This window comes from Panthera uncia (genome assembly GCF_023721935.1).
Source record: "Panthera uncia isolate 11264 chromosome A3 unlocalized genomic scaffold, Puncia_PCG_1.0 HiC_scaffold_12, whole genome shotgun sequence".
In the NCBI taxonomy this organism is placed as follows: domain Eukaryota; kingdom Metazoa; phylum Chordata; class Mammalia; order Carnivora; family Felidae; genus Panthera; species Panthera uncia.
In genome coordinates, this window is record NW_026057579.1 from 11,892,126 (window position 1) to 11,908,683 (window position 16,558).

Below are 16,558 nucleotides of genomic sequence, written 5' to 3' on the forward strand. Positions count from 1 at the left end.
GTAAAAATGATTTCCTCGTGATTCACATATTATTAAGAAAATCTAAGGATTCTTAAAATTATCAGGCTCTCATATAGGAATAGGTATTTATTTTATGATATGCTGTCTTTAATCATGGAACAGAAACCTTTTCGATGGATTACTAAACAGTTGTGCTTTAGGATTCACTCTAGAATCATTCTGGAGCAGTGTACTCATTCAATGGGGTCAAGCATAATGTCAAACACGCTGTACGGTTTGATTTAAGTTTCATAACTGATGGTTTAAAGATACTGATTACAACCTGTTGTGGACTTCCTACATCATACTAACACAGAGAACTTTAATAAAGTCATATGAAATTTTCACTCGATAGTAACAATGTGTCACTGACCATAATTTATCCTTCTCTTACACTGTGTTTAGTAATCTTCACAGCAAGCCTCTGATGAGGAAGATAAAAAGTTATTTTTTTTTTTTCATTAGGTAGGAAGAAATGGATGCTTGGAGAGATTAAGTAATTTGTCCCAAGTCACTCCCCCGGCTATTAAGAGCAGTGTTGGTAGTGGAACCCAGGTGTGTTTCCCTCTAAACCCTGCACCTCTAATGAATTAATATTTCTGTTGTTGTAATGCATAGCTTTTTGCCTTCCATGGGTACCCACATTGTTAGACCTGACATAAATCATTGCCATCCTTACCTACTCTCTACATATCACAGAGGGAGCAATTACTGGGGCGCCTGGGTGGCTCAGTCAGTTGAGCCTCTGACTTCAGCTCGGGTCATGGTCTTACAGCTTGTGGGTTCGAGCCCCGCGTTGGGCGTTGTGCTGACGGCTCAGAGCCTGGAGCCTGCTTCGGATTCTGTCTCCTTCTCTGCCTCTCCCCAGCTTATGCTCCGTTTCTCTTTCTCTTTCAAAAATAAATAAACCTTTAACAATTAAAAAAAAAAAAAGAAATTACTTTCACGTATCTATTCCCACTTCCTGTAGTTGTGCTCTGCTTTCTTTCTGTGGGACAGCTGTTTGCAAATAGTTAATACATTCCTAGTGTTTTCAGTGCATCACAACCCTGTATTAAGCAGCCTGCCTAATAACATCTATATGGCTGTTTCCTTCCCAATGTATGAGTTATCCCAAATAATTCTTGTTTATCACCCATGTAAGTAAAAGATGTCAGTTCTCGTTTAAAATTTTTTTGATGTTTATTTATTCTTGAAAGAGAGAGCAAGAGCACGAGCAGGGGAGGGGCAGAGACAAAGGGAGACAGAAAATCCGAAGCAGGCTCACATTGTCAGTGCAAAGCCTGATGTGGGGTTCTAACCCATGAACCATGAGATCAACCATCTGAGCTCAACCAACTGAGCCACGAGGTGCCCCACAAGTCTTTTTGTTTTGTTTTGTTTTGTTTTGTCTTTAACAAGTCAATTCTAATTTGAAAGTACAACACACCCCCTTGTCTCTCTCTTCATGCCTTCACCTTAGTTCGGTCTGTGGGCTTTTAAAAGAACCATCTAACAGTCTCTTCATCTTCATTTTCTCTCCATAGTTTTTGTTCTCCACACAGGAGCCAGACTTTCTTATCTGAGCAATACATACATATAGGTACCTTTCAAAAAGGAAACACCATGTTAACATATAGTGAAAAGCTAAAAATTATCATTTGTCATCATGAACAGTTTTCCTTCTTCCCACAGCCATCCATTATAGCTGGCAAACATGTGACAATTATTGTTTTGATCCCAGTTTATAAAAACTCTCTTATAAATTATTTTTATCACAGTTGACTATGTTAGCTTTTGGAATAAAAAAATTGCGATTTTTAAACATTGTGTGTGCATGATTTAAGTATCTATAACTTTTTCTCATTTTATGATGAGCTACTACAAAACAATGCTGAATAGAAATTGTGAAAAAGGGCATCCTTCTCCTGTTCCCAACTTAAAGAGTGCTTCTAATCTTTGACAAAGTGGGAAAGAATATCAAATGTAAAAAAGACAGTCTCTTCAACACATGGTGCTGGGAAAACTGGACAGAGACATGTAGAAGAATGAAACTGAACCACTTTCTTACACCATACACAAAAATAAATTCAAAATGGATGAAAGACCTAAATGAGAAACAGGAAATCATCAAAAACCTACGGGAGAAAATAAGCAGCAACCTCTGACCTCGTTCACAGCAACTTTGTACTTAACATGTCTCCAGAGGCAAGGGAAATAAAAGCAAAAATGATCTATTGTAAACTCATCAAGATAAAAAGCTTCTGCACAGCAAAGGAAACAATCAACAAAACCAAAAGGCAACCAACGGAGTGGGAGAAGATATTTGCAAATGACATATCAGATATGGGTTAGTATACAAAATCTAAAAGGAAACTATCAAACTCAACCCCCCCAAAAAACAAATAATCCAGTGAAGAAATGGGCAGAGGACATGAATAGACACTTTTCCAAAGAAGACATCCAGATGGCTAACAGACCCATGAAAAGATGCTCAACATCACTCACCATCAGGAAAATACAGATCAAAACTACAACGATATACCACCTCACACCTGTCAGAATGACTAAAATTAATTCAGGAAGCAACAGATGTTGACAAGCAAGCAGTGATGGGGGAACACTTTCGCCCTGTGGTGGGAATGCAAACTGGTGCAGCCACTCTGGAAAACAGTATGGAGTTTCCTCAGACAATTATAAACAGAGCTACCCTACAATCCAGCAATTGCACTACTAGCTATTTTATCCAAAGAATACAAAAAATGCTGATTTGAATGGCTACATGCACCCCAATGTTTATAGCAGACTATTGACAATAACCAAAGTATGGAAAGACCCCACATATCACATATCCATCAGCTGATGAATGGATAAAGATGTGGTATATGTATACAATGGAATACTACTTGGTGATCAAAAAGAATGGCATCTTGCCATTTACAACAGCCTGCATAGAACTAGAGTGTATGAGGCTAAGAGAAATGAGTAAGTCAGAGAAAGACAAATATCATAAGATTTCACTCATATGTGGAACTTAAGAAACAAAACAGATGAACAGAGGGAAGTGGAAGGAAAAATAAGGTATAAACAGAGAGGGAGGAAAACCATAAGAGACTCTTAAATGTAGAGAACAGAGGGTTGCTGGAAGGGAGATGAGTGGGGGGATGGGCTACATGGGTGATGGGCATTAAGGAGGGCACTTGTTGTGATGAGCACTGAATGTCGTATGTAAGTTTTGAATCACTGGGTTCTAATCCTGAAACTAATACTACACTCTATGTTAACTAACTTGAATTTAAATAAGTTGATTAGAAAAAATAATAAAGCAACACCAGTCATCTCATGGGGGTATGAAGAGTGCTTCAGAATTTCATTATGAGTGTGATAGAGTTTGTGGAGGATTCCTTTTTTATAAAACTAAGGAGTTGCCTTCTTCCATTAGGTAGCTAAGAGTTGATTAATGGTAATGATTTTCAAAATCTTTTAATTGGATCTGAGATAATATAATGGGTTTTGATAGAAATGCCTTAGGGAGGGAAGTTTTTAGTTGATTTATTCCCAGTGTGATTAATATAGTGAATCGCAGTTAAATTTTTTTAAAAAATCTTTACCTTTTCTTAATGTCAGCAATAAACATTTGTTTTGGTCCAAAGGTATACTTATATGAAAACTATTTAATTTTTTAATACCTTTTCTACTTGGATTATTTGCATTTATGTTCATAGATGACATTGTCTTGTAGTTTTTAATTGTTTTGCTTTGCAAAGTTGGTTTTGTACGGAGTTGATTCTAGACTCTAAAAACAAGTTATCTTATTTCTCATGTCTCATGATTTCTCTCTGTTCTAGAACAGATACATGAAGGAAATACCTGTTTTTTAAAGACTTTTTAAAAATATAGACCAATTTACTGGGCTTTTCAAAGAACCAGTTTTGAATTTGTGTATTAACTTTTCTGATTATTTTTTGTCATCAATTTCTGTTATTTTTATTATTTTCAAAGTTTAATGATTTTTTATAATATCTAAAGTGGAAATAAAATGTTTTCTGTCCCCTCCCCTTTTTTAGTATCTTTGGCTTTAACGGTTATAAATTGTTTTTTTGCCTATAGTCCATATGTGTGTGTGTGTGTGTGTGTATACACACACACACATTTTTTAAAGCAATTTTAGTTTCACAGTAAAATTAAGTGGAAGATACAGAGATATCCCATATACTCATAACCCCATATGTATATATCCTCCCCCATTATGAACCTTTACTTCTGAAGTGGTACATTTGTTACAATCTATGAACCTTCATTGACACTTCATGATCACCTGTAGTTCAGAGTTTACATTAGGGTTCATTCTTGGTGTTGTACATTCTGTGGGTTTGGACAAAAATATAATGACATGCATCCACTATTATAGTATCATACAGAATATTTTCATTGCCCTAAAAATGCTCTGTATTCAACCTACTCATCTCTTCCTAGGCCCAGTCCTGGCAACACTGATCCTTTTATTGTGCTGATAGTTTTGCCTTTTCTAGAATGTAAAATAGTTGGAATCATACAGTATGTGTCCTTTTTAGATTGGCCTCTTTGAGTTAGTAATATGCATTTGATGTTCCTCTATATCTTTTTGTGGCTTGATAGCTTATTTATTTTTTAGTCCTGAATAATATTCTATTGTCTAGCTCTACCGCAGGTTGATTATCCATTCACCCACTGAAGGACATCTTGGTTGCTTCGAAGTTTTGACATTATGAATAAAGTTTCTTTAAACATCCATGTGCAGATTTTGTGTGGAAATATTTTTAACTTCATTGTATAGATACCAAAGAATGTAATTTCTGGATCATATGGTATGACTATGTTTACTTTTGTGTGAAAATGCCAAACTGTCTTCCAAAATGGCTGTATTATTTTTGCCCTTTCCCCAAGTGAGAGTTTTTTTGTTACACATTCTCACTAGCATTTGGTATTGTCAGTGTTCTGGATTTTGGCTCTTCTAATAGGTCTATGCTGGTATCTTGTTTTAATTTGCATTTCATTGATGATATATGATATGGGACATATTTTCATATATCTCCATCTGTATATATTATTTGGTGAGGTGTCTGTTAAGGTCTTCAGCCCATTTTTTAATTGGGTTTTTATTTATTATCATTGAGCGTTAAAAGTTCTTTCTATATTTTTGATAACAGTTCTTTCCAGATGTGTCCTTTACAAATATTTTCTTCAGGGTTGCCTGGGTGGCTCGGTTGGTTAAGCGTCCGACTTTGGCTCAGGTCATGATCTCAAGGTTTGTGAGCCCTGCGTCAGGCTCTGTGCTGACAGCTCAGAGCCTGGAGCCTGCTTTGGATTCTTTGTCTCATTCTCTCTCTCTGTCCCTCCCCACCCCCCACTTGTGTCCTGTCTCTATCTCTCAAAAATAAATAAATGTAAAAAAAATTTTTAAAAAACACAAATATTTTCTCCAAGTCTGTGGCTTGCCTTCTAATTCTCTTTATATTTTCCTCCACAGATTTTTTTAAAAAAATTAATTAAGTTCAGTTTATCAGTTATTGATTTAATGGATCCTGCCTTTGGTGTTGTATCTAAAAAGTCATTACGTTGCCCAAGGTCATCTAGGTTTTCTTCTTTCTGTCTTATCTTTTAGAATGTTTATAACTGTTTGTGTTACATTTAAGTCTGTGATCCCTTTTGAGTTAATTTGAGAGACGGGTACAAGGGCGGTGTCCAGGTTTATTTTTTTGCATGTGGATGTCCAGTTGTTGTTCCAGCATCATTTGTTGCAGAGACAATCTTTGCTCCATTGCATTGCCTTTGCTCCTTTGTCAAAGGTCAGTTGACTGTTTTTGTGGGCTTATTTCTGGGCTGTTTCTTCTATTCCACTTGTCTGTCTGTTCTTTTGTCAATACCAAATCATACTGAATACTGTAGCTTTAATGAAAGTCTTAAAGTCAGGTAGTATCAGTCCTCCAACTTTTTCTTCTCCTTCAATATTATGTTGGCTATTCGGGTATTTTGTCTCTCTGTATAAACTTTAGAATCAGTTTGTTGATATCCATAAAATAAGCTGATATTTTGATTAAAATGTAGATTCAATTTATAGATCAAAGTTAGGAAGAACTGATGCCTTGACAATATTGAGTCTTCGTATCTTTAAGCATGGACTATCTCTCAAACAATTTATTAATTTGTTTTCTTTCATCAGAGTTTTGTACTTTTCCACATATAGATCTTGTACGTATTTCACCTGATTCATACTTAAAAGTTTCATTTTGGGGTGCTAATATAAATAGCTTTGTGTTTTTAATTTCAAATTCCATTTTTTCATTGCTGGTATAAAGAATAATGATTGACTTTGATGTAATTAATTTTGTATCCTACAACCTTGCTGTAATCACTTATTAGTTCGAAGAGGATGTTCTTGTCAATTCTTCTGAATTTCATACATAGATGATCATAAGTCTGCATATAAGGACAGTTTTATATATTCCTTCCCAATCTGTGCCCTTATTATTTTTTTTCTTTCCTTATTACATTAGCTAGGACTTTCAATATGATGTTGAAAGGGAGTGGTAAGAGGAAACATCCTTGCCTTGTAACTGATCTTAGTGTAAAAACTTCTAGTTTCTTACCATTAAGTATGATATTAGCTGTAGGCTTTTTATAGATATTCTTTGTCAAATTGAAAAAGTCCTCTCTATCGCTAGTTTACTGAGAATGTTGTTGGATATTGTCAGATGTTTATTCTCTATCAATAGATGGAGATTGTTCACATTATTCGATTCAATTTGCTCATATTTTGTTGAGGATTTATGTGTCTATGTTCATGAGGAATATTGGTATGTAGTTTTCTTGTAATATCTTTGTCTGGCTTTGGTTGTTAGCGTAATGTTGTCCTCATTAAATGAATAAGGAAGTATCTCTGCTTCTATTTTCTGAAATAGATTGTAGAGAACTGGTGTAATTTCTTCCTTCAATACTTGGTAGAATTCACCCATAAACCCATCAGGGTTTGGTGCTTTCTATTTTGGAAGCTCATTAATTATTGACTCAATTACTCTAATAAAGTCCTATGCAAATGGTCTATTTCTTCCTAGATTGTCTTTTGAGAATACCTTTGATATTCTTCTTTTGGTTTCGATACCATGTTTTTCATACATATGTATATTTGAATACACATACAGATACATAAATAAATGACCAAGTTGTAGACATACACATGTGCATGAATTTAGGTTGCTTAGCCAATCTTTTAAGATCTATTTAGTTATTTTTTTCTAATATTAAGCCAGTGTTTCCTTTGTGGCTTAACATTTTCATCAAAATTTTCCAATTCTATATGTCTGCTATCTCAAAATTTTCATGTGGAATCCTATTGCCCAATATGATGGTGATAGGAGGTGAGGCCTTTGGGAAATGAGTAGGTCATGAGATTGGAGCCCTCATGAATGGGATTAATACTCTAACAGGAGAGATCCTACAGAGCTACCTAGCTCCTTCTACCATGTGAGGATACACTGAAAAGTCTGATATCCAGAAAACACTCAACAGTGCTGGCGCGCTGATTTTGGACTTCCATTCTCTACAACTGTGAGAAAGAAATTTCTGTTTTTACAAACTACTTAGTCTGTGATATTTTGTTATAGCAGCCCCGTTGGATTAGGACAATGTCTCACTGAAAAGAGTTATTTATGTTTCTTTGGATTCAGAATTCTCCATGTATTTATTAGATCAAATGTATAGCTATGTTATTCCCAAATTATTTACTTTCTTTTTGGTCTGTTTTGTTTTCACATAACCTTGTTGTTGGACACGTCAAAATTTGCATCTCCAATCTTTTTTGATTGCCCATTTATCTGTTATTTTCTTCTCTAGTTGTATAAGTGCTTCTTGAAAGCAGTCAACATTTTTCCCCCAGTATAGTACATGGTGAATAATAATTCTCAATACTATTTGTTGAGTGAATGAACATTTGTTAATTGGCTAATGTTCAGAATTATTTTAAGTGTTTCAATAATCTAGAATTTAGTGTGAACTAATACAAAAACATTCTCTCATTCTCAAGTTGATGTAAATATATTAATTTACCTCACTGATATTATACTATAGTCAAAACATTCTATAAGTGAATGTTTTCTGTTGTTTTACTTCATAGTCAATGTTAATCAGCCTCTTGGGTTAATATTAGTAATTACAAATTAAATAATCCTGATGATTGAAATATAGTTGCATTTGACTGTATCAAATATATTAAGAAATTAAGTGGATATTTAAGTTTGATAAATAATCTGCTTCTATATCTGATAGAATAGTCTGTTTAAAAGGTCTTTACCCACTATGTGTTACAAATTCCTCTAATTTGAGCCCTCCAGACTCTTTTTTGTTTGTGGGGAATTATATACATTTTCTCAGCCTTTTAGTGGAATGAGTCAGATCCCACTAGGACTGTACCCAATTTCCCTTTGTCTCAGTTATAGTTCATCTCTTCTCCCTCAGTGACAACTAAAAAGAAACTCTGGGGGGCTTTTACCTCAATAGTTAAATGTTTCCACTGGCACTGGTTTTTCACCAGAGTAGCCCACAAGTGAGCTTTAAAGCACATATAAAAGCTCTTTCCCCTGTAGTAGCCTGTCTGACTTTTCCTTTCATAGAGAACCCCAGGGATTTGCTGTGAATCACTCCCATTGAGGTTAATTGGACAACACATTGAGAAAACTGGTCATAAACTCAAACACATCTGCTCTGATGCTAAAGACCAAATAGCAAAATTGTAGTTTATTTTAATTGGCACCCTCCTGTGAAGGGGGTGGGAGGAAGAAGTCAATTAGCAGATTAATATAATTATCAGAAGCATGTAAAAATAGCCCTGTGTTGAATATTTTCCTATTTTTTGTTCTTCATTTGATAATAATGTATATTGTTCTATAATATTTTATTTCATAAAAAATATCTGGGTTAATAATTACAGCCCTTACTAACGAAATATAATATGTACCAAGATGGAGTTAAAATGTCTTTTAATCAGAAGCTGGCTGTGATTTTTTTCCTTCTGAGTGTAAAACTTAATTTGTTCATCCATTCCATATATTGCAAGCTTCTACTACGTATCAGAAACATATTCCTTGAGAATATATTTTTTGAATGTCTATTTGAGGTGTATTTTCCCTGACACTTTTCCTGGTTTATTAATCGATTAATTAGAAATACTTGAAGAAACCTAGCCCTTTTGTGAATGGGCTATTTCTTTTGTAGCACATATGAGAGACAAAATCAATAACGTGGTAATAGGCGGGAATACTATGTTTAGTTGGAAATACCATGGGAATAACTTAAAAACTATTAATTAAGTAATCAATATTAAGATCTAAAAGGTGAGATAAACAATAATAGCAATCACTTTTTTTAAATAGCAAAACTTATCATATTTATGGTTTATATATTATCATCGATTTAATAACATAGTTTTAGCTTTGTTTTTAAGGTGCTACATTATTATCCTCAGAATCAAACATTCTATAGCTAAGGACACTCGACTGGCTACTGGATATTTAAAACTCATGCAAATTGTCACTACATTTAGGATGGGTCAAAAGACCTCTCAGCCAGAATATAGATACGGTACAGATAAATAGTGTGGGCTAACACAAGATATATTTAGTCTTGTCAAAGAGTTCCTAAAACCCTTGGAATTTCCCAAGTGAGAGGAATATCACTTGTTTTTCATAAAAATCACCTTTAGACCTAAGTTTTTGCCAATGATGTGACTTAGTGTGAGGCCCCACAATAGATAGAACAGGGGAAGGAGATTTGGAATTTCAGCTCTATAAAACCTCTTGAATAAGGAGATGTAATAAGTTTCTGGGTTGGTGCACTCATGGAAGTACTTAGAATTGGTGTGCCCATAGAAGGCATGGAAACTCCTCACTTCCCCTCCCTTGCCTGGCCTTATGCATATCCTCCATCTGACTATTCCTGGGTTGTATCTTTTAAAATAAACCAGCAAACCTAGGTAAAGTGCTCCCCTGAGTTCTGTGAGTTTGATTGCAAATTATTGAACCTGAGGAGGAGATCCTGGTAACTCTTGAATTGTAGCCAGTTAATCAGAAATATGGGTGGCCCAGGACTTGTGATTGGCATATGAAGTAGGGGCACCATCCTGTGGGACTGCGTGCCAACTCTGTTAGTGTCAGAGTTGAATTACATTGTTGGACACCAAGTTGGTGTCTGAAGAATCAGAGAATTAATTGTTGGTGTTGGAAAAACACCCCAGAAATAGCATCACCAGATTGTAAAAAGCCTGACAGCATGGACTATACACTATATAGTATGTATATTTCACAATTTCACATTAACTTGAACATTCTAAGAAACTTATTCAAAGCTTATTAAATAACTGAGTTGACAATAAATTCATTTTTCTTAGAAATCTATTACATTCTTGTGATCTGAAGCCATTAATGAATTTCCTTATTTTTATGCAAAATATGGAGGTGTTCATTTTAGAAAATGAATTTACATAGCAGTCTTTATTATCAGGACTTATTAGACTATGCCAATAGAGAAACAATGAAAGAAATATGGAAGACAAGATTCTTGTTGTAGATAACACCCCACAGTTTGAGTCATAAAACAATGAGTTCAGTCCTGACTCTTATACTTGCTGGTTATATGGTTTGTCTCACTTTCCTTTATATAGAATTATAACAGTATCTACCCACTTCAGAGGCTTTCATGGGGATTAAATGAGCTATTGAAGTGCATAGTAACAAATATACTATCAAGTATGCAAAACTTTCTGTCAACAAGATTAGACATTCACTCTGTTTAGCTGGAACTATCTAAGCAGTATGCCGAGAGATAGATAGCTTGATTCATTGAGACATTGCCACATTTTATTAATTACTAGAATGTATTTCCTATTGATAAATCCAAGGAAATGACCAAAGCAATCTAAAATATCTGATCTTTGAAGGTCTGTCTCACAAGTTTACTTGTTACCAAATCTGTACCAGTCATACAAAGGTCCCTAATAATTTGAACAGGGAAAGTTTAATATAAAGAACCATGGGGAATTTTTTTTTATAAGAGGTTAGTAAATATTTTAGGTTTTTCAGGTTATAAGGCCCATGCTGTTTTTCAACTATTCAACTCAACAACTTAACTCTATCATTGTGGAGTAAAAGCAGCCGTAGACAATATGCAAACAAATGGGAGTTGTATTCCAGTAAAACTTTATTTATAAACAGGTAGCAAACAGGATTTGGCCTGTGGACAATTGTTTGCAGGCCCCTGATGTAAAATATTATTAGGTAGTTAAGGAAAGTAACTACAAAAAATGGTAAATGAGAACTCCAAAGAATACAGAAATAGCAAATAAAGGGTACTATATACTAACTTTAAGGGTGAAAGAGAGTATTCAAGGAAGATACAAACTTGTAAGGGTCTCCATTCCCCCCGCCCCCACCTCAATGAATCTTCATTGGACAGAGTGTGTCTGTAGTTGGAAGAGGAACACTCTTGGATGCCATGGTCTGGAGCTGAAGCATAGGAAATTGTCCCCTAGGGTGCAGTGAAGTTTGATGCCATTCTGGGAGATCAGAGCTAGATTCAATTGCAATCAGATTAAGATTTCATGCTATAGGCAGAGGTAGAAAAATTAAACAAAACATAATAGTTTCAAAATTTCAAGGGAAAAAAAAACTTGCCAACTTAGTGCAAAATACAGAAATTTACATATATAAAATACCTACATTATCTCTGTCAAAAAGAACAACTGAAGGCAATACTTTATTCGACCAGCCATAGATAATTGACTAAATTCCAGGAGGTTGACCAACCATGGGAACTATAGCAAAGGAATGAGTTTGGGAGGGAAAGCAGAAACCAGAACTGAAGACCATTGTACATTAGGTAGGGAGCCTGCCAAAATCTTCACTGGACAGAAATTTGGGGCTTTGTCATGAATAGTAATGTAAATGCATAGTCAACCCAATAAGAACTAGGACTCTTTCCTGTTCTTAAATATTAATCCACTATCTAAAACACTAACAGGGTACACTCTTACATGGACAATTTATCTAGGAGCAATGATGTTTGAATTATGGTAGCATACAGAGCCCAGATGGATTCTCTGAACAAGAATATATTGAGAGAACCTACATAGCCTGGGGATAGACGAATTCGTTCTGAATAGGAGTTTGCAAACTACTGTCCAAATTTAGCTACTTGTTTTTGCAAATAAAGTTTTGTTGGCATATAGCCACACCCATTTATTTGCATATTATCTATGGCTGCTTCTGCTACTATGGCAGAGTTGAGATCATATGGACAGAAACATCTAAAACATTTATTATTTGGCCCTTTGCAGACAAAGTTTTCCAACCCCTGAACAGGAATGTGACCAAATAAGAAAAGGATAACTGCTAGAGGCAGAGAAATTTCCTGTTTTAAGATTTTCGCTTGAGAAAATTGAAGATTGAAGTATTCAAACTGAAGAAAAGAGAACCTATAAAGAAGCATTAAAAATGGAAAATCTAAAATGAAAGGCTGTGATTCAATTTTCTGAGCCTTTCCAGTCTGAAATTGTGGTAGAAGAGGAAGATCTAATCAGGAGAGTGGTCATAGGATGAGATTATGGTCAGTGTCCAAGCTTTGAAATGTGTGTTGAATCAAAAGTTTTTCTCTTTGTACCTGTGTCAGTATTGTGGAGATTTTGTTGATTAATGCCAAGTAATTATATTTTTTACCATAGCAGAGTTGTTTTCATTTCTGCAGTCCCTTAAGATAAATTTCAAAGTCTGTAACTACTGACTTGAGAAGCCCTACAACATTCTGGTTCCGGACTGTGTCTCCAATTCCTTTCTCAACACTTTTCCTTTTGCTCCTGCACAACAGAATTTTGTTCCGTCCCTTATGTCATTCAACTTTATGCTTAAATACCTCTTCCTAATGTGAACCTTCTCTGACCACTAAATTAAGTTAGTTTCCCCACCCCACATCTCATGTATTCTTCTTTTGGCACACATAATTATAGCCATCTCTTTATTCTCTTTATGACCAGAAAAACTTTAGAAGAGTAGGGACCATGTCTGCCTTAGTTAAAGCTCTATGTATGGAGCCTGGCTTATGTTTATAATTAATATGTATTTGAAAAAATAAACTGTGAACAAATAAATCCACAAAAAAGTTTTGTAAATTTTGCTATCATCCTCCTCCTTATTGCCAGTATATAACGTAGCATTTCATAAATGTTTTTTGTATCATGATCTTGTTTAAAGTAAAATATTTGGAGAATAAGCTGATTCCAGAAAAATTGCATTATGGGCCTTATATAATGACCTATATGAGAACCTTAATTACACTATGCCAGTATTTTGAGGATTAAACAAGATAACTCTATAAAGTGCTCAGGACAGCACCTAACACCTATTAAGTTGCTCAATAATTGCTGGCCACTGTTAGCACAAATCCCTCTCATCTTTTATTTTTTTGCCTCCAGAAAAAGGGAAGAAAAATTAAAATTCTCACTCCGGGGAAGCCAGTCCACTGCATAAGCATAATGATAATTTTTTCAGTCTGTCTGTGAAGATTATTTAACTTTGAAAGGAGAGCTGCTTGCAAAGACAAATCATCTCAAGGGTTAAAATTGGTTGTACAGGGCATATAGAAAATTTTGCATGGTTAATCTTGGTGTTCCCCATAAATCTTTAGCACAGGTTTTTAATAATTTAATACTCCATTGGGCTACTGTGATGAGAGGCAATTATTCTAGAATGGTATGACATTTTGTATTTATCTCTTAAGGAGCTGCAAATTCCTTACAATCATCTCTGCAGACTTTACCAAGGCCTTGAGATTTAGCACACTTTTCAGAGACATTTTGGCAGATATTATGCTACTATTCGAGGAAAAGTAGAGCCAGAGATTGAGTGTTGAATGGCAAAGATTTACTGCCAAGCAAAGGCACCCAATAATTCACCACAGAGCCTAGAGAAGTAGAGATTTCTAATGACTGAAGAATGAAGACTGTTCCATATTACAAAAGCAAAGGGAGTGCTTCTGATCTGTTGGTTAGATAATTACTAGACTGGCTGGGGAAGGTCAAGTGCATTGGGGGAGTGTCTGTTTTGGGATTATGGCATAATCAGCTGTGTTTGTTGCCATTTGACATACCAAATCAAGATTATGGTACCAAGCAGGTCTCTATCTCATTGGCAGTGGCGGGCTCATTGACCAGATCAAGGTATGCCGCTGCTATAAAAATATGGTAAAAGAAACTTCAGGCAATTTCAGCTCATGTCTTTTGCCATGATGGATAAAAAAAAAAGATGATTATGATTGCCCACAACCACATTCATTCTAAGAAACAATGACTCTTTCATATTAAGGAGGCATAGCCATAGTCAATTTCATAATTTAAATCAAGTTAGATAACTTGACTTACGACAACTTGACTTAACAGATAGAAATACAAACTATCAATTATATTCCACAATAAAACTTCCTATCTTCTTAATTACAAATATTTCTACTCATGCTAAGTATAATAAGGATAGTGAACCAAGTCCTTCTTGTCTATACATGTCTCTTAAAATGATTGATAAAAGTTTGGAAACATTAGTACACAGTCAGTACACAATTCACTACATACATTGTAAATTATGACAGAAAGAAAAAAATAACCAAGAAAGAATTGCTTTTGACCTCTGTTGTGATCTTTAATTCTTTTTTATTTGTTTATTTGTTTTTTGGCCTGTAACTGATGTCTGAAAATGTCATTAGTGTTTCCATAATGCATGAGATGACCTAGTTTTTGCAACCTTCCTCTAGAAAGCTTCTAGCCACTTTTTAAAAAATACTCTCTTCTGGCTTTCCAAATTTCTCTCTGTTTCATCACAGAATATTTTATGATAGAGATAGAAAAGTGAGTATGCCAACATTGCAACCAGAAAAGAAATGGAGGGGCATATCTAGAAATAAAATATAATTTCCAGTAGCCTCCCTTTTACCCCCTTTCCACTTCACCATTGATTGCCCACTTCCAAGAAAAGTATATAGTTTTCAGCTTTGTAAGTTCTCATTCTTCCTCCAAAGGCTACTTATATGTAAATGAATTTGTTAGCAGTTGGCTAACATGCAAATTTTAATACCACATTAATTTACTGTTGTGATGCTGTGTCTAAATATGAAAGAAAATAGAAGGATCCTTCTATTTAAGGACACGGAGAAGGAATAGTAATGTAAGTAGTAAAGCTAAGCCAAAGTCACTGATATATTTCATGAGTGTCTATGTGAACCCCTAAAAGCATTCTTGTTTTCTGGTTTTGGAGAAATAAATTGTCAATATTTTTGATATCACCTCTTCTTTTCTGTAAAATCCCCATGCTGGGCAGCATCTCAAAGAACATTGAGTAGTGAGCTCAAACAATGTGCATTTGTACTGCTTATAGTCTAGAGTGCTCACCATTGTTACTTTTGGCAAGGATTCCACATCGTCCTTTAGTCAAATCCAATATCAATGTCAAGAGAATATGGAAATGTTCTCTTTTTTTTTCAGGTATGTTGTCATCTATGGCAAAGGGAAAGGCCCCAAATTGGATGTTGTCTCTGAGACTAATTTTATTAGTTATCCCACTGATGAACACCACATCATTGAGAAAGAACAACTAGTAAGAAGGTTGGAGTCAGTATTGACTCCTCCTGGCCGTAGGCAATGCCACACCCCTCTGACATTTGAAAGTGTTGTACAATATTGCTTTCCAAGGTAGAAATAACCTGGCCATGTTGGGGAATGCCCTGGATGATTTGAAAGTTTTGCATATGTACGTTCTATATTAATTCAGGAAATAGTAAGCTGGTCAATAGTTAGGTTTATGAAAAGCTAAAGCTAACTACATAGTACTCGAGGATTTGCCTTAACTCATGACTTGATAATGTTACAATTCTTCTGTGATTGGCTGCTTTACCATCCTGAACTGTATTGTAAATTCTTTTGATTTCAGAGTTATGGCCTAAGAACTAAACCTAATGAATTCTTGCAGCAAGCTCGATTTCCAGTTACTGTTTGGAGTGCCCTTTGGCACTTTGGAGTGTCATTCAGGGATTCTGCCTTCTAAACAAGAGAAAGTAGGGATTGTAAACAGGGAAAAATGGAAAAGGAAAGTATTGAAAGCGATGAAGATAACCAACTATGACACAAAGAAACAGCTTGCTTGAGACATAATGGGAATGAGAGGAGAATCTCAAGTATGAATAAGTGCCTTATTTGTGCTTTTAAGAAGACAGGATTTTGAGGGGCACCTGGGTGGCTCAATTGGTTAAGCGTCTGACTTCGGCTCAGGTCATGATCTCATGGTTCATGGGTTCAAGCCCCATGTCAGGCTCTGCACTGACAGCTCAGAGCCTGGAGCCTGCTTCAGATTCTGTGTCTCCCTGTCTCTCTGCTTGTGTTCTGTCTCTGTCAAAAATGAAGAAACATTAAAAAAAAAAATCTTTAATGAAAAGAAGACATGATTTTTGAAAACCTCTTAACTGAGTTAAAAGACCATATTTGAAACAGTGGATGGAAAACTCTCCTGGCTTT